Consider the following 20,627-nt stretch of genomic DNA (forward strand, 5'->3'; position numbering starts at 1 on the left):
AAAATAATTATAAAATAATAAGTAAGGGTCTCTACTGAGAGACATTGTACTACATGTGAAAAACAATATACGTTATGCGAAAGAACAAAATACTCCTTGTGTACACAAAGTATTTAACCCATTCTTTGCATATTTGTTACTGTGCTTTTATCCCTTTAAACAAAATGTAACATAAGACAAAGAGAACCTTATCAGACATAAAAAGCAGTTTCAACATATTTAACTCATTTAAGGAGCAAATTTATCCAACATGCAATTCACCCATGTGAAAAGGTAATTGCCCCCTAAAAATTAAAAATGTCTTTCATGATCTTTAGCAGCATTGACTGCAACCAACATTTCCTGTACGTTGATCCTCTTTTGTCTCCCCTTTATCTTCTTTTCTCTACATCCCACCCTCATTTCTCTCTCCTTTTGTCCTGTCCTCCCTTTGTCCCTCATTCCACCTCTCCTTCTCTCTTCACTCCTTCATCCTCTCTCTCTCTACATCCCATTCCTCCTTCATTCATTCCCACTGCGTCTATCCTTCCACCTCATTCCAGGTTTCCTGTTCCTCCGCTGCCACCACCAACCCAATCCTCACTCTCTCAATCATCTCTTGCCCCTGTTCTATTGCCAATATTTGACACCTCCATGCCTTCTCCTATTACTTCTTGTCTTCACTCATGGATCAGACTTACTTCTTAACCCTGCCCCTCACTTCCTGCACTATCAAAGCTACTGCCTCTCCGCATTGCTGTCCCACCTGCCAACACTCCATGCATCTCCCATTCCTGTCTCGCCTGTAGATCCTCAAGCATGCACTTCTGTCTCCTCTTGTTCTGCCTCTGGGATGGCTCCATCATTCCTGACACGACCAATGCTTCCCGAGCCTTCCCTTTCTCCCATCTACTCAGACAACATTTGACTCAACTTCTCTTCCAGACTGCACTCATCACTGCTTATTCTCAGTCATTGGCAGTGCATCTCCAACTAGAGATGAAAGAGAAGTTACTGTACTTGGAAGCTACCACACACCTACCTGCTGTTGGCCTTCAGTATGCTGCTCCCTTTCCACCCCTCAGACAGGATTAGCATTGGTTTATTTTGTGAATATACTGCCTGTGCCCCTGGGAACCTGCTGCTTTTCCCAGTCATGTGCTGCTCTTCTGCCATTGCAGATTTGCCGCCCCCAGAATTCTCAACATCGCTCTTTCAGACCTCAGTCCATGGGAGCTCTGTCCATTCACCATTACTGCCTCTTTTAGGGGCTTGAATTTTAAAGCAAAACAAGTTGATTTATATAGTACACTTCATACATAAAGGGAAATCAATGTGCTTTACATAAATAAAAGCAAAAGAAACATCAAAAGAAAAATAGTGCTTAACAATGAAAAGTAAAATGCTAAACAAGTCAAAGGTGAAATAGTTAGGAATAGTAAGGAAATTAAAAACATAAGGCTAAGAGCAGTTTCTTTCAGTTGTATGCAGCATAACAGCTAAACACTGCTTCACCATGTTTAGTTTGGACTCTGGGGTCTACTAGCTGACCTGAATCCATAGATCTAAGAGACCTAGTCAGTTTATATTCGTTAAAAGTATCAGAGATGTTTTCTGGTCCTAAACCCTCCAGTGATTTATAGACTAGTAGCAGCACTTTAAAATCTGTCCTGCAACTGAGGGGAATGATTTTAGAGCTGCAGTAATGTGCTCTTTTCTCCTAGTCCTGATAATAACTTCAGCAGCGGGTCATTCTGAATGAGCTCCAGCTGTTTAATGTTTTCTTTGGGAAGTCCAGTTAAGAGAACACTACAGTAGTCCACCGGGTTAGAGGTACAACTCAATTTCCCAAAAAGTTGGGACACAAATGTAAACAAATTGCAATGATGTGCAAATCATTTAAACCCCATATTTCATTGAAAATAGTACAAAGACAACAAATCAAATGTTGAAACTGAGAAATTTTATTGTTTTTTTTTTTTTAAATGACCATTTTGAATTTAATGTCAACAACACATTCCAAAAAAGTTGGGACAGGGGCAACAATAGGCTGGTAAAGTTGTGTAATGCTAAAAAACACCTGGTAGTTAATTGGCAACAGGTCAGTAACATGATTGGGTATAAAAAAGCATCCCAGAGAGGCTGAGTCTTTCAGAGGTAAAGATGGGGAGGTGTTCACCACTCTGTGAAAGACTGCACAATCAAGTAGTGCAACAATTCAAAAATAATGTTTCTCAACATAAAATAGCAAAGAACTTTTACTTCATCATCTACAGTACATAATATCATTAAAATCTCTGTATGCAAGGGAAAAAGCCAGCATTTTTTGGCCGTGATCCTTGGGCCCTCAGGTGGCACTGCATTAAAAACAGATATGATTCTGTAGTGGAAACCACTGCATGGGCTCAGGAACGCTTCTAGAAATCGTTGTCTGTGAACACAGTTCACCGTGCAATCCACAAATGCAGGTTAAAACTCTAAACGGCAATGAAGAAACCATACATAAACAGGATACAGGAATGCTGCCACCTTCTCTGGGCCCGAGCTCATTTAAAATGAACTGAGGGGAAGTGGAAAAGTGTCCTGTCGTCCAATGAATCAACATTTGAAATTCTTTTTGGAAATCATGGACACTGTGTCCTCTGGGCTAAAGACCACTCAGCTTGTTATCAGTGCACAGTTGAAAAGCCAGTATTCATGATGGTATAGGGGAGCATTACTGCACATGGCACGGGTGATGTGCACATCTGTGAAGGCACCATTAATGCTGAATGATATATGCATGTTTTGGCAACATGCTGACATCCAGATGACATCTTTTTCAGGGAAGGCCTTGCTTATTTCAGCAAGACAAACTCAAATGACATTATGCATGTATTACAACAGCATTCGTCCATATTCCCGAGTCTGAGCGCTACACTGACCCGCCTGCAGTCCAGACCTGTCACCCACTGATAACATTTGCCGCATTATGAAAAGAAAAATATGACAAAGGAGACCCCGAACTGATGAGCAGATGAAATCCTATGTTAAGCAAGAACGTGTTGTTGGCCTCAAATTCAAAATGATCATATATTTTTCAAAAAACAATTAAATTTCTTAGTTTCAACATTCAATATGTTGTCTTTGTACTATTTTCCATGAAAAATAGGGTTTAAATGCATTTTGTTTTTATTGACATTTTGCACAGCATCCCAACTTTTTTGGAAATGGGGTTGTACCTCTAACTGGGTGGACTACTGGAATGATAGAGGGCTGTTTTGATTGTTTTTATATGACTAGTGAAAATGAGATCTGAGTCAGTTAGAACTCCAAGACGTAGTCTTTGGTTTTTAGAGCCCTGGAATCAAGGTGTTTGCTAACATAGCCTCTGGGCTTTCAGGCTTGATCCATATGGGGGTGAGGGGGGTTAATGCCTGAAGAATGGCATGATGTAAGAGAGAGAGAGAGAGAGAGAGAGAGAGAGAGAGAGGAAAGAGAAAGAGAGAGAGGAAGAAAAACAAACAAAGGAGCGTCAGGAGAAAGACTGACTAGCTCAACAGCATTTTTTTTTTTCAAACAAAACCAAACAGTGAATTTGGAAGACAGAGTAAACTAGAGAAAACCATGAGATGTGCTACAGGGCATTTGGTCTGACCACAGAAAAAGGAACTCAAGAGAGCAGGGAGACCCAAGAGAAACCTCAGGAGCCTTTACCAAATTACCAGCTGAGACTTGTATAGTACTCTGAAAAAGAACGCGAGACTGAGCAGTGAGAAGGGAGAGCTCCCCTTAAGTAGAGAAGGCACAGATGCTGCCATTTGCTCTTCATTACTGAGGTGCTCAGTGCCTCCCTCTGGTGACCGAAGGTGGCCTAGCAGGTCTTCCAGCCACAGGCTGGGCTGTTACAGAAACTCAGTTTATGTTGCTCATTTCAGTTTTTTTTTAAGGATAACACTTTTTTGTGTATGTGTGTGTGCGTGTGTGTGAAAATGTGGACATTTTCTCTTTGTTAGGGGGGTCATATTAAGCATTGAAATTGATCATGCATGCCTGGGTGTTCCACTAATGATGGTTTGGGTCTATGAATTTATGTGTGAGAACACAAAAAAAAACAGTAGAAGACTTGTTTGAAGCAATCTTTGGTTTAATACAAGTTGTACATTTAACACTCAGTATTTTACACTCTTCACTCAGCCACAACGTATGTAATAACTTATATTTTCAACTTACTAAGTTAAACTCTCAGGAAAAAAAGTCGACCTCATGAGACACCAGAATCAAAGAAGGCTAAAACATCTTTTTCTCATCCAGCAAGTGAGCCAAATAGGTGGTTATATTGTCGAAGTATTCATTTACACAGAAGTTCTTAGTAGAAAAGCTGCTGAATTCCCTGAGCCCTTCTGCACAAAGTGTCAGTAGACTGTCAGTAATCAGTGGCTCTTTTAGTAAATCTGCCCCTTACATGTCTATTTATTGCATGTTAGCGTTTCACAGCTCCACTACTGAAGTCCACATGCTTCAAACTATTTTGTATTTATCTGTTCTGATAGACCCGATTCAGCTACAGAAGGTCATCATTAGCTAAAAAAGGAGCTTGTGTGGACCTAAACTCAGCAGTAGTGTATATTGTGTATGAAGCAACAGAGACGCAATACATTTAATTGCTAACAGAGGGCGCCACCTTCTCAGAAATCAGATCTCAGAAAGTTCAGCTCACTGTATCAAAGACTAGTTTGCTTACTGCATAATTATTATGATTCCTTATTTTCACAAGACCTTACTGACTTTTTTTATTACTTGTGTAATATGTAGAAACTGTGGAGAAGCTAATCTTATTCATATCTATCAGTGGTGTCATGTTCAATACAGCGTCAAATAACAAGCCTTTTATTACAGAAGAATCTTCAGTGTTTTACAAGAAATGCAGAAAACAGTCACAAGAACTAAAAACTTTTGGCTAGCATGTTTTTTCGTTCCACCTTAACTTGTGAAACAGTTACATTTTGCTACCTGTACACAATGCAACGGCTTGACCATTTAAGGTGGAACAGAAGGACTTGACAGAAGAACTCATAAACTAGAGACTTGAGCAGTCAAAAACAGTAATATTTCAGACTGAAACTGATTATTTTTTTCAAAAAGGATAGTGGTTTAAGTAAATGAAGTGAAAAGGGAAAGGAAAGGTAATTTAGAGGTAAAGGTAAAAAATTGCTGCATCAGTAAATAAATCTTCAGACTATGACCTCTTCTTTAGGGTTTTCAGGTTCTGTCTTTCTCCAATCTGTAGGAAAAAAAACAGTATTGTATTATAGTTAAAACATGCAATGTATTCATTGATGTAGTTCAGTTCTAAATCTGAAGATTCCATCTCAGGAGATCCACTGACCTGCAGAGCTCAGTTTCAACTGGAATCACACACACCTAGACTAATTAGACTATAACTACCCACAAATAATTGCAAACTTTCTTTTTACATGAATTTATTATTGTTTTTATTATTATTTTATTTAGGTGTTATTATTTTATTCCAACTTTCTCCCCAATTTACTCATGTCCAGTTCCACCCAGTAGGTCTTGAGGGGTCCCCTAGTGAAAAGTCTGACTATGACATAACAGGTTTTAACGTTCTCTAGTTTTAATCTGGAGTTTAATCTGGAGTTCTCTAGTTTTAATCTGGATTGATGCAGCCTGATTGTACGGTTATGAATTCGGGCTGGGTGAGTCAGGGATGGCTGTGATAGGGCCAATGCTTGGATGGTTGCAGGAGGTGAACTTTATTATGCAGAAATCTTCAGATTTGGGCTCTTCAAGATCATTGTAAAGTCAAGAGATGGTGATGTTTAATAGGAAATACTATGGAAAACAGCAAATATATGGAATGTAAATGGTTGTAGCTTAAACAATTTTGGGTTTCTGGATCAAAAGAACTTTTGACTGTTGGAGTTTCCAATGGTCATTCAAACTGATAATTACTTGCACCTGCAATCTGGTTTATAAAAGTCTCATTCAAAGTACATATTTGTACCTCTTCATAACCTAATGTTTTAAAACAGTACAATAAAATAAGAAGCCTGGAGACGAGACGGGGTGTGTGTCAATACAACTTTATTTTATTTATTTAAAATATTTCAATGGATTATGGTACAGTTATGTTCCCTGACTAAAGGTACTGAGATGTACCCTTGAGGGTCCCTTCCCAGTGACAAGAGGTGACAGTTTATTTCTGAAAGTGTAAATCTCTGTGGATGAAGAATGAAACCACCTTCAATGATGTTATACCTTTAAACCTCAGGGTAGACAGCATATGTGGCAATACCACACTGGTTATCCTTGTTCCTGGACATCTTGATGTAGCCTTTATCACCCCAGTTAACACCCCAGCTGCAAAATAAATGACTGTCAATATTGGTTTTGTCTTCTGAATAAAGCACATTACCCAAAAAGTGTCCCAAAAGTGTTGCATGTTATTTAACCTTCCTAGATTCATTATGATCATGAATGTTGGGTGTTTCATTAACCTGTTCATTTACCTGTTCTTGACCAGCCAGTAGTCTAGTCTGTTACCTTCAGTGCCATAACCAACAGCCAGAACAGCGTGAGTCAGGTTGGTGCTGCTGCAGTTTGGCTCATCATACACACCTGCAATCATTAAAAATGTGTAAGTTATAAATTCCAAATGTGCAAACGATAAAATGTGCATTTAGCCAGGGATGTAGAAATGCGACCTACTTTACACAATGCATAAACCACACCTCCAAATACAGTAAAGAGTGTTTTAAACGTAAGGAAACACCCATATAAAATAAAAACGGTTTTAGAAATCAGGAAATGTTCTGTGTTGGTGAAATAGACTAACACTGATTGTGTCCAAAATTGGATCACTGTCTGCCAAACCGTTTCATTTAATATGGATATTTGGTAACACTTTACATTAAGGGTCGCTAATCAATCATTAAATATATAATAATCAACTATTAGTTTCCCATTATTTAGTTATTAGTTAACTCTTCATTAAGCATTAGCTATTACTTAGTAATTGATTAAGAACTTATCAATTAGTAATTAAGTGCACTGTTAGTTGATAAGTTAGTTTGTCGTTAGTTTGTGGCTTACTTACTCATTATCTGTGTGCTAATTGCTGCTTATTACATTGTTAATTAACCAATAAGTATTTTTCTTCATATAAAGAAGTAACGTGATAACTTACTAGCACTTATGTGTTAATCCCGCTAATTATCTGTTAATTAACTTTCCATCACCTCCATATATTCAGTTGCTTCACTTTTCTCACTTTGGTTCTTGTTCATTAAAGATGCTTATGGTCACATCTGACCGTAAGATGAGCGCACACAAATTCATGGACGGTTTTGTTATTCATCACTTTCATCTTGGCGTATCTGTACAAACTAACTCATATCTGGTAGGAGTGCATGTAAATTTGGGCATAAATGCTGGATATGTGGCTAATTAACCAAAACTATTATCAACATAATCTGTAATTGCAAAAATAAGAACAACAATAGAAAATTTCAATAATACTAATTTGTGTGCATGACAGTCCAGTACAAAAGTGGATGTACTTACTTTACATGCGCATTGATATAAACAAGTGCTGCAACTATTTCATGTTCCATTTAAAGACACATTACACTGTGCTTTTGTTTCATACTACTGACTGACAGCTTCGGTCATACACTGCAATAATACAGCGTTTATTTTAGGGAATTAATTACACTAAACAATCACTGTACTATGTTAACAACACTGAGTATTTTGTTTTATTTCACATTTTATTTTTTTCCAGTTGTTTTCATTTTAATACTATTAAGTTTGGTCAGCAGGGGAGGAGTGCACTCACTGCTGGACATCAAACTCCACCCATGAGCACGGCCATTAGCTTTCATGCCAAACACTGCCGTTTTATTGGCTGGCTACTGAAACATCTGCATGAATTAGTGTGTGCTTCATGTAAATGATATGTAAATGGTAAAGAGGTGCTGGTAGGCTGGTTTCATGCTATGAAGCTGATTTATCATTTATGCTCAAATCTCCACTTGTTTCCACATCGTACAAAATTGTTATGAATCAGACGCAGAGCAGTTCATACCTTATAAAAACGTTTTCTTTTTTACGCAGCTTTGATGATTAATGGGCCCTTTTCACAAGATTCGTGATTACTTCCGGTTTAAGCATTAGCAGGGTAAAACTCACTTCCTCTCCATAAAGCTGCTGCAGACGCGCAGTCAGAATGTTTAGTAGTGAACTATAACGCTCAAACACGGAGCTACAACAGCTGTATTTTAGTTTTCCTGCACGGCTGTGACAGCGAGAATGAGAAGTGGACGGAGGCGCTGATTTAACTGTAAACAGAGCCGAGACGCTGTGTGTTGTTTTTACTGCAGTTCTGCTGCAGCTGCTTCACATCAAGCCGTCTCTGTGTCTTTGTACAACCTGCCAGCGATTTCGGTAATCTTCTGTTTTCAAAAGAAAGAAGAACTTCTATATGTAGCATGAATGTTATAGACTTTGTTTATATTAAGCTAGCTATACTGGCTAGAAGCTACCGCTAACCAGACTAGCCCGGCTAACATGAATCAGCTTTTTCAGATGTTTTTTTCAGCTAGGAGTCTCGTTTTTGACCGAGCAGTGAAAGGTGGATGTTTTCTGAAGTGCTGCTTCAAAAATTGCCATGAAACTATAAGAATAATGCTGTTTGACAGATCGCTAACATAGCCAGCGTTAGAGCTAACTTAGCTTTAAAGTGTGCTACTCATAAAGCTGATGCTCCTCAAACTGCTAATAACAGGCTAGCTAATTAGCGACTGTAGCCTGCTAGCCTGCCGTAAGCTAATACAGTTTAAACGAGGTCTGTAAAATATAGTTTACATGTAAAAGTTTTTGTTTGTGTTTATGTCAGAAGTCACTGCCATCCTGTAGCTAAATGCGTCACAGAACCTGCTCCACGTTAGCCGGCTGGTGGCAGCAGCTAATGAAAGCTAACTAGCTTCCTTATTTTGGGAACACAGCTACAGTTAGAAATGGCTTCTAGCGTTGCTAGCTAGCTACAGCTAAACAACGTCTACCAAATTCATACTACACAGAAGAACTTTAATTTCTTTTGAAAACAAAAATATTACAGAAATCGCTGGCATGTTGTACAACTACAGAGACACTGCTTGATGTGAGCAGCTGCAGCAGCAGTAAGCAGGGCTACACCACACACAGCATTTTAGCTGTGTTTACAGTTAAATCAGTGCTTCCATTCACTTCCTTTTGTCATGATAGTGCACAAAAACTAACATATGTCTGTTGTAGCTCAGTATTTGAGCATTATAGTTCACTGCTAATGCTTAATCCGGACGTAATCGCGACTCTTGGTGAAAAGGGCCCATGGCCATTAGATCTTTACATTTTGACCATTAATTACTTCTTAAATTCCACTTAATCAACCATTCATTGCTTCTTAAATTCCTCTTACTTAATCATGAATTACTGCTTTTGTGTTGTCACTTTACTTGGAGGGACACAAAAGCAGTAATTAATGGTTAAGTAAGAGGAATTTAAGAAGTAATTAATGGTCAAAATTTAAAGATCTAATGGCCATGGGCCCTTTTCACAAAGAGTCGCGATTACGTCCGGATTAAGCATTAGCAGTGAACTATAATGCTCAAATACTGAGCTACAACAGATATCATGACAAAATGGCCATTAGATCTTTACATTTTGACCATTAATTACTTCTTAAATTCCTTTTACTTAACCATTAATTACTGATTTTGTGTTGTCACTTTACTTGGAGGGACACAAAAGCGGTAATTAATGGTTAAGAGGAATTTAAGAAGCAATGAATGGTTGATTAAGTGGAATTTAAGAAGTAATTAATGGTCAAAATGTAAAGATCTAATAGCCATTAATAATCAAAGTTACGTAAAAAAAAACACGTTTTTTTTGCCTTTTATAAGGTTTGAACTGCTCTGCGTCTGATTCATAACAATTTTGTACGATGTGGAAACAAGTGGAGATTTGAGCATAAATGATAAATCAGCTTCATAGCATGAAACCAGCCTACCAGCACCTCTTTACCATTTACATATCATTTACATGAAGCACACACTAATTCATGCAGATGTTTCAGTAGCCAGCCAATAAAACGGCAGTGTTTGGCATGAAAGCTAATGGCCGTGCTCATGGGTGGAGTTTGATGTCCAGCAGTGAGTGCACTCCTCCCCTGCTGACCAAACTTAATAGTATTAAAATGAAAACAACTGGAAAAAATAAAATGTGAAATAAAACAAAATACTCAGTGTTGTTCACATATTAGATTGATTGTTTAGTGTAATTAATTCCCTAAAATAAGCGCTGTATTATTGCAGTGAATGACCTAAGCTGTGCTTGTGAGTCAGTAGAATTAAACAAAAGCACAGTGTAATGTGTCTTTAAATGGAACATGAAATAGAATAGAAATAGAAATAGCAATAGAAATTTTCTATTGTTGTTCTTATTTTTGCTATTATGTTGATAATAGTTTTGGTTAATTAGCCACATATCCAGCATTTATGCCCAAATTTACATGCACTCCTACCAGATATGAGTACAAATATGCCAAGATGAAAGCGATGAATAACAAAACCGTCCATGATTTTGTGTGCGCTGATCTTATGGTCAGATGTGACCATAAGCATCTTTAATGAACAAGAACCAAAGTGAGAAAAGTGAAACAACTGAATGTATGGAGGTGATGGAAAGTTAAATAACAGATAATTAGCGGGATTAACACATAGGTGCTAGTAAGTTATCACGTTACTTCTTTATATGAAGAAAAATACTTATTAGTTAATTAACAATGTAATAAGCAGCAATTAGCACACAGATAATGAGTAAGTAAGACATAAACTAACAACAAACTAACTTATCAACTAACAGTGTACTTAATTACTAATTGATAAGTTCTTAATCAATTACTAAGTAATAGCTAATGCTTAATGAAGAGTTAACTAATAACTAAATAATGGGAAACTAATAGTTGATTATTATATATTTAATGATTGATTAGCGACCCTTAATGTAAAGTGTTACCGGATATTTCTTTACTTCTGAGATACTCTAAGTGCTTCAATGACAGAATATGCTAATGAGTACCACAGGTTTTTTAGGGTTACCTGACTCATACAGCTGGAAGCTGTGTCGGGAGGCATCTACAGCTACAGAAGCAGGTCAGATTGTGGCCACTGCGGACTGCAGAGCGTCTTCTATGGGCGCCACCCATTCATAGTTAGAACAGGTAGCCCAAGTTTTCTGGTTATTAAATCTGCATGCCCCTCCTGAGGAGAGATGAGAACAATCAGGAACACTTCTGATTCAATGTTCAAAGGGAGAGTTTCAAAAATCCATTTTCCACAATTTTCCCTTCACCCCAAATGTAGATGAACAGTGCCAAAACTAAAAGGTTTTGCACTGGAGCTATAAGGCTAACAACTAAGACCCCACCAATTAGCACCGAACAAACTGCGTGCCTAAATCATCACACACCTGATATTAGGGGTGCAGAAAAAATTAATTTTTAGACGCATCGCGAGGCAGACATGAACGATTCTGAATCGATTCATAAATGTCTAAAATCTATTTTCTAAATATTTAACTTATAACGTAATGTTGACCGCAAAAAGGTGGAACCTGGAAGTGCAGCACCCGGACAGTCTGCGGCGGCACATAACAAAAACACAACTGGATGAGCGAGAAATCCGACCGGTTCCCTCTGCATTAAAAGCCAGGTTAGGTCAGGAGTCACAACACAAATGTTAACATTTTGTCCTTTCAACAAAAATCAAACCACCTTGGGAGCTACAACATTTAATGTCCAGTATGTCTCAGTATGTGATAATGTCCTAGTATAGACTAAACAATATAAACGAAAACGCAGATTTACTTTGCTCTGCTTTAAGCTTTAGCTTTAGCCGCTTTCCTCCCATCTCCGCCAGAAAACTTTTCCTCAGAAGTAGATCAGTTAAATGTCTCTCAGCGTTCGGCTGTTTTACGAGGCTGAAGTCGCTTCTTATTCTCCAATTTCTTGTTCAAATTTTCCTGTCCTTAAATTGTAACTGAGGCGCCGAATGTAAATGCGGCACCATTTAAGGTGGAACGGGAGAATGCGAAAGAGAAGCGACTTCAGCTTCGCCACTTTTTAGTGTTTGACAGTCTCTCGTTGCAGATTTAATGTACCAGGAAACCAACTGGGCTGCTTATGAATGCGAATAACGCATCGCTGCTAGGTGACCTGCAGTCTGCATGCAGGTTCTCAGTCGTTGCGAAACAGGGCTTTCGCGCTATGCTGCACACGTCCCGTCTCAAAGATACTTTACTTACACAGCGATCCCCCCTGTCTCTACAACGAGACCAAAACCGAAGTTATAAAATCACTAAAGAAGACGGGTAGAATAGCTGTAACATGTGCTGCGTGGAGATCCACTGACACTGGATCTTATTTCACCGTAACTGTGCATTTTATCGCAATGAGTAGCAGCAGCTTCTCGTGCTCCAAACAGGAGCACTGAATGAGAGCCATCTAGTTCACTTGCCACATCACTTCCATTTGTTTTATTAAAAAAGATATTGGGAGTAAATTCATTATAGATCATTACAAATACTTTGCTTTAAAAGTACCAAGTCACTTTAAATAACAATAACACCAAGTCACTTAGTCACTTTAAAATGTATATTGTCTCTATATTCTGTGTATATTTTGTGTATATTTTGTGCATATTTAATGTATTTCATTTGGTTTTTCTTGTATTTTTATTTTTACTTACTTTCTGTAGAGTGATTAGCTGAGCCTCACCACAAGCATTTCAATGCATAAATGTCCTGATGTGCAAATGACAAATAAATTTGAAACTTGAACTCGAAACTTGAGCTCACACAGTGAGGAAATATAAATGCTATATAGAAAAAAAGATGCATCGAGATGCATCGATAATCGTTTTATAATCGCATCGCAGCCCTCTGAATCGTAATTGAATCGAATCGTGAGGTGCCTAGAGATTCCCACCCCTACCTGATATGCTGACAAAAAATATTGACAACTGATATACCATGGATAAAAATATATGGACAAAAGTCATGCTGTTAGCACCATGCTAATTGGCATACAGTTGGCTTTCATTACATGTTTGCTCCATTAGCATTGTAGTGCCAGTGTCAAACTAAAGACGCAAACTTCAAAAAACAAATATTGATCTGATCGACTACATTTGGGATACAAACGAATTTCTATGTTTTAATAAAAATATTGGCATCATTAACTACGGTAGTCTCACCTTGGCCTGATATGGATAGGTGCTCGCTTTCTCCAGGCCTCCACTGGACTTGATGTACTCAAAGGCATTGTGCGCAAAACCACCTTGACAGCCCTTATTTCCAAAACTCTGGGAGCAGTCCACCAGCTGTTGCTCGCTTAAGCTTACCAGCTTCTTTGTCTTCTTGAACATTTGACCCTCGAGCGCCCCTGTCTGAAAGAGAGGGACAACAAAAAATGAACAGAGGTGGAAAAATAAAGAAAACGTGTGCAGTCTCTAAAACCAGTACCATCTCTATTCTCTACTATCACTTTGTTTTTCCTTTTCTTTCTGCCTGCAAGTTTTGTTATAAACAGCAGCACATATAAGCACAGATAGCGCAAAGTACACACAGTGCAAAACATATTATTGTATATCAGTGTTTATTTAATGCATAGTGCCAATTATACTTCAAATTATCCCTCTATCTGGTTCTCCCTCTCTGTCTGTCCGGCTGTAACTCACCGCACTGAAGGCCCAGCAGGAGCCACAATGACACTGGTCCTTAACTTTGGTCACATAGCCCCTTTTTCTCCAATTCACAGTCCTGAGCAGAGCAGCGCTCTCTACCCGTTGGAGGAATGTAGTTGTGCTCTCAGTCTCAGTCTTATTGAAGGCTCCCAGGCAGCCCTTCAGCATCTGCTGGTACTCCTGATTATCCTGTTGGAGAAGATGGTGAGAGGATTCTGACGACCCAGACGTCAAATATAGTTACTGAACAGCACATAATAAACAGAGTTGCAGAAAAGATTCAGTGAATTGTGTAATGAAATGTCTAAGTGGGATCTCACCATGTCTGCAAAGTAGTTCAGGCCGAGTCTGTAGCTTTTGATGCCCTGGTCAGCCAGCATGTTGTGCTCCAGGACCAGCTTAAGATTGTCCAGCCAGATCATCTTACGCTGAGACTCTTCTTCCACTGAACCATAACTCTTACCTAAGTGGAACACAAACATACAGTATGTGTACAGTACATATACATTATTTCCCCTAGATACACATACTATAAACACATACACGCTCTGCTACTCCAGGCTGCTTCAGAGTTTTCTCTGAGCTGCTGAAACACAACTTCATCACATATATTTTGGACAGGAAACTGGCAAATGGCTCAGAGCTTTAATTAGATGAGACATGTCCAGGTATAAAAGGCATCATGAGCTGCCATCACTCAGAACACAAATTTTATCTCAGAGACTGTTTTGAATTTCTCTTGAAATTACGATCATCTTTCTGAATTTGTTGTAATGTTTCTGAATTTACTATTGCATTTCTCGATTTGCTGTTGCATTCCTGAATTTGCTGTTGCATTCCTGAATTTACTGTTGCGTTTCTGAATTTGCTGTTGCATTTCTGAATATGCTATTGTGGCTTTGAAGTTGCTGTCATGTTTCTGATTTTGTAGTTGGGCTTTTTGATTTGCTGTTACTTAGGGGCTTAATTATTCACATTCTTAATTCTGTTAATAAAAAGAAATGTTATAGGCCAACCTATTAAATACATTCTATAGTGAAACTTTAAAAAGTTTATTTCAGAATAAGTCAGAACAATATTATTGGAACTAATAAACGAATTACTTAGTCATACAGTCTTTGGCAAGAATCAGTAATTCTAAGACACACTGCAGTTTTTACACCATTCAGCTGCAAAAATGTGTGATACAGAATCAGATTTGATGTAAATTTCTCACCAAGAGCGACAACAGTGAGCAAAATCCTCATTCTAAAACAGAGTAAGAGGCAGATTTACTGACATTTTGCACCATCGCAAACCCTGTTTTAAAAAAACTAGTTATGATTTATTGAAAAAGGGGCAGCAGCTCCAGTGTATGTAAGACAAAGGAGCAGAGCTGCTCTTTTGTGCATTTGTCTCACTTGCCTATTCATTTTTTGGAGTTTCCCTCTCTAAACACAGAATACTGGGCGGAGATTATTAAAATGAAGCTCTTACTGTGATTAAATGAGGCTGATCGTAAATACTGTCTGCTCTTTAACTCCTGGAAAAGCTTGCCTTATTTTTGGTGCTAACGTGGAGGCTGTTTTTGTGGCTGAGAGAAAAAAAGAGAGAGTTTATCACATTTATTTATTTTGGATGTGTTCGTCATGAGTCAAAACCATGCACTTTCCAATCGAACAGTGATTAATCACGGATTTTACAATGCCTCACGATTTCTAAATGTACTCGGCACAGAACTCAAGTTCAGCTCAAACCACCAAACCAACATGTTTCCAAACAGATAATCAAAAAAATGACTTATTGTCGCAATTATATATTTATAACATTGTGAAATGACATACTATTTTCTCAAATTAATTATACATTATGCTGAAATAATCAAGCACTTTCTCACAGAGTAATAACCAAAATCTTGAGAAAAGTCATTATTTCAACCCAATGAGTTACAATTTGAACCAGCCGCTTATCCTTCTGGGTCGCTGGGGTGCTGGAGCCTATCCCAGCTATCATCGGGCAGAAGGCAGGATACACCCTGGACAGGTCACCAGTCCATCGCAGGGCAGACAGACAGACATATACATTCACACCCACACCTAGGGGCAATTTAGCATGTCCAATTAGCCTAACTGCATGTCTTTGGACTGTGGGAGGAAACCCACACAGACACAGGGAGAACATGCAAACTCCACGCAGCAAGGACCCTGGTCGCCCGGCCAGGGAATCAAACCCAGGCCTTCTTGCTGTGAGGCGACAGCGCTACCCACCCTGCCACCATGCTAGATAAAGATGTTTTTGGCTGTGTCCCAAATCACACGCTGCTATAGTTTATGTACTACACTAATGAATGCGCTTCCACTGCTGGTGCACTATTTTCACTCACTATCTAGTGCTTTAGTGTGCAGTTTGGAATGCAGACTTATTCTCCAACCTGGTGGGAATGGACTTCCATAAAAAAGCATGAGTCAAAAGTGTGGTTATACTGAGCTGCTCATATGTTAATTATGAAGCATTCATTTGCATTGACATTTTTAGCGGATAAGCCGTTAAATTACTTTCGAATTTCAATTCTTTCAAAGGACAGCAAACTACAACCTCTTTCACTTGTATAATAATTGTTTATTTGTTTTATTACAATCATCCTATATGTATTTGAATGTACACACGAAATGTTTCAACTTCAGATTATGGATTAAACCATTTTCATTTGCTCTGCTGTGGTCAGTTAGCATCAGGGTCAGTATAGCTATTTTGTGTTTTCTGGCAAAATGCTCAGCTCTCTAATGGAGCCATCTTCCATTCTCAAGAAGACTACAAGGCCTGAACCTCACTGTGTGCAGCGCTACATAATTTTTTGGTGCCCATTGACCTGTTTGTTCTTCAATCAGCATTTAATTCCCTCTAACAAAACTCTCCTGAGTTTAAGACAACCCTTGGAAATCATGAACTACAATTTTCAGTTTTATTATGATGTCTGTTTTCCCATTTTAAAGAGTCTACAGACCTTTCTGTATTTAGTATCCTCTATGACAAAAACAGGCCAAAGTTCTCAGCCCACAGTGCTTAGAACTAGAAAAAACCGTCACTGTACTAATAAGTAAATTAGTAATTAACTAATTACTACCCACCTCTGAATATACTACTACATGACTACTATATGACCATATAATTTGTGATTGAATTTCAGTTCAGTTTCAGCCTTTTTTCGGCAGATTTAAGCGCAACATGAGCTGGAGATTTTCCCTGGCAACCCTTATCAGGGTTTTCGCTTGCTCTAAGGTCACTGACGCCGCATCATCCCAAGAGTATAATGCTAACTAAATATGGACTATTTCTGAAGAGCTACCTTTTACTTTTCCCTAGACTTTTTAACCCTTTTTTACAATCAGTATTTTTCCTTTTTTATTTTTTATTTATTTCAACACTTACCTGCTTCAGATGTGGAACCTTCAAGTTATCTGCCAGTGTTTGGTGAAGTGTGTGTGTGTGCGTGTGTGTGTGTGTGTGTGTGTGTGTGTGTGTTTGTGTCTGAGTGTTTATATAGTTTCATGAGCCACAATTCCAGACTAGCTCTGTGGGTGGAGCCTCAGAGGTTGAGACTAGTGTTGGAGTAATGGTAATAGTTGGATTTGTATTTTGGTTTCATCTGCTGCTCTAGAGTTGTGTGCAAAGGTTTGAGTGCCCTGGCCAAATTCCAAGTTGTTGATTTTCTGAGTGTGACTAAGGGAACACCCAGAGAACACGCTTCTGCATATTTTAATTCACATTATAATTACTGTTCATTTGCTGAATTTAACATATTGAAAAAAAAGCATAAAACATGGCTGTGGCACATTTGATTTTTTATTTTTTCCATAAACTTAAACTCAGCTAATAAATAGAATTTGTGCACTAAAATAGGCAGAAAAAAGTTCTTGGGACTCAGGCACCATCCCCGCAGCCCTCATGGTTATCATCCTCACCCTGCAGTCATTGCGGGCTGTGGTCTGTGCTTTCACGGCTGTCATGAAAGCCCAGGCGATGGGCACCATTTTGCTCTGGACCATTTCTTCTGGTCCACCCATCATGAAATGTTTACAATTTCTTTACAATGATACAAGAAAAAAAAATGCAAACTTGACAAATACGTAATGGAAAAAAAAAACATATAAAAACATTTGGGGAAATTCTGTGGAATTTGTGTAAACAATCAAGAAGGGCTTGTACATTATACAACACCATTTCCAAAAAGTTGGGACGCTGTGCAAAATGTAAAAACAAAATTCAATGATGTGCAAATCATTTAAACCCTATATTTCATTGAAAATAGTACAAAGACAGCATATGAGATGGTGAAACTGAGAAATTGTATTATTTTTTGAAAAAATAGACATTTTGAATTTGATGTCAACACAAAAGTTGGGACAGGGACAACAAAAGGCTGGTAAATTTGTGTAGTGCCAAAAAAACACCTGGTGCTTAATTGGCAACAGGTCAGTAACTTCATTGGGTATAAAAAGAGCATCCCAGAGAGGCTGAGTCTTTCAGAGTTCACCACTCTGTGAAAGATTGCATGAGCAAATAGTGCAACAATTCAAGAATAACTTTTGCTTTTCATCATCAAAGGTACAGACATGATTCTGTAGTGGAAGTCACTGCATGGACTCAGAAACACTCCTGAAAACCACTGTCTGTGAACACAATTTGTCGCTGCATCCACAAATGCAAGTTAAAACTCTAAAACGCAAAGAAGCAACTGTACATAAACAGAATCCAGAAACACTGCCACCTTCTCTGGGCCCAGGCTCATTTAAAATAGACTGAGGGGAAGTGGAACATGTCCTGTGGTCCAACAAATCAAAATTTGAAATTGTTTTTGGAAATCATGAACACTGCATCCTCTGGGCTAAAGACCACTCAGCTTGTTCATGTCACTCATGAGTGCACAGTTCAAAAGCCAGTATTCATAATGGTATAGGGATGCATTAGTGCACATGGCATGGGTGACGAACACATCTGTGAAGGCACCGTTTATTGCTGAACGATATATACATGTTTTGGCAACATATGCTGCCATCCAGACAACGTCTTTTTCAGGGAAGGCCTTGATTATTTCAGCAAGACAATGTAAAGCCACATTCTACATATATTACAACAGCATTGTTCCGCATTAAAAGAGTCTGGGTGCTAAACTGACCTGGCTGCAGCCTGGCACCTGTCACCACTGAAAACATTTGGCACATTATGAAATGAAAAATATGACAAAATATGGGCTTCTGAACTGTTGTGCAGCTGAAATCATATGTCAAACAAGGATGGGAAAACATTTCAGTTTCAAAACTACAGCAGTCAGTCTCCTCAGTTCCCAAATGCTTACAGAGTGTTGTTAAAAGAAGAGGTGATGAAACACAGTGGTAAACATGCCCTCCCGACATTTTTGGAACTTTTGTCGGCATCAAATTCAAAATGGGCATATATTTTTCAAAAAACAATAGAATTTCTCAGTTTTAACATTTGAAATGTTGTCTTTGTACTATTTTCCTTCATAAATATGGTTTAAATGATTTGCATATCATTGCATTCTTTTTTTATTTACATTCTGCACAGTGCCCAGACTTTTTTGGAAATGTTTTTTTTTTTTTATATGTCCATAATCTGTTTATTTTTAACACATCTCTATGTTCATTAAAGAACTCATATAGTGTGCATATTAAGGCATGTTAAAGTATATAGCAGTATGACAAAGTATGACAAATAGATTAAACAGAAATTTTGGTGTTAATTGACACATCATTTTAGAGTGTTGAAAGTGCGCAAACCAATATGGTTTAACTGGAAAATCTGCAAGAAACTACAGTGAGGGGAAACAAGTATTCAGGCGCGTTAGTTTTGTTATTTAATATACCTCTAGCGCATATATCCATTTCAAACATACACATATCATGTAATCTTTTGACCTTTTACCTATAAACATGAGCATAAAGACACCAGTGCCAGTTGGGAAGATTTCATGCCACAAGTAGCAATCATGATGAAGGTAAAGGAGCTTCCCAAGTTCTCAGGAGCAGCATAATTAAACAACACTCGAATAGAAAAAAGGTATAGCGCCAAAACAAAGACCATAAACATCCTTGGCAGTACACTTAGCTTGATAATATGTCATGGCAACTAATCTCACTAAGGCACAATCCCATTTCTGCCTACCACTTAGCCCTACCCCTTTGTTTTGCCTGTTCACGTCTGGGGGTAGAGTGTCCCAATTCTTGTTAAGATAGTGGGGTTCCTATCCATCATTGTTTATTTGATATTTTGATGATAGGCTGATAGCAAAATATGTTTTGTATGTTTTCTGACAGTAGTATGGTTGAAATATATTTGGAATTATCCCATGCACTATATTTTTAAAAATAATGAAAAATCCAAAAAATAAAACCATGAGCAATTTTTGTTACTAGGTGTTTGTACCTAACTTCATACCTTTTTATTTGTAACTCAACATTGTTGCACTACCCTCTGTATGAAATCACTAAGATGAAAAACCATCCAAGTCATTATAATTGTTTATTGCAATTATTGAAAACAAAAAAAAAATATTTTTACTACACACGGGTGAAAGGACAACTGGAGGATGTATGTTAGAATGATTTTCCCACGGATAAGTGAGTTTTCAGTTTGAGTTGTATATTAAGACCCTGTGGTACTGATATGAGTAATATGTGGGAAACCACTAGTCAGTGGTAAAACTTCAGCAGAAAAGCCGCAGCAGACAGTCAGATCATTTTCCACTGCTGTTTCTAAACGCTGTTCTCAAAGCATTACTCACTATTATAATCTACATTGTAACCTCTATGGCACTACTGACCTTTAGGCACTGTCTAGATTGATACTTACCTTTTGTTGTAAATC

General features: G+C 38.1%; 1 pseudogene; it reads right to left on the reverse strand.

Annotated features, from left to right (window-relative positions):
* Window positions 1-6,242: 6,242 nt before the first annotated feature.
* Window positions 6,243-17,806, reverse strand: LOC118819744 (annotated as a pseudogene).
* Between the last annotated feature and the right edge of the window lie 2,821 nt (window positions 17,807-20,627).

The sequence above is a fragment of the Colossoma macropomum genome, unplaced genomic scaffold (genome assembly GCF_904425465.1).
Source record: "Colossoma macropomum unplaced genomic scaffold, Colossoma_macropomum, whole genome shotgun sequence".
NCBI lineage: Eukaryota > Metazoa > Chordata > Actinopteri > Characiformes > Serrasalmidae > Colossoma > Colossoma macropomum.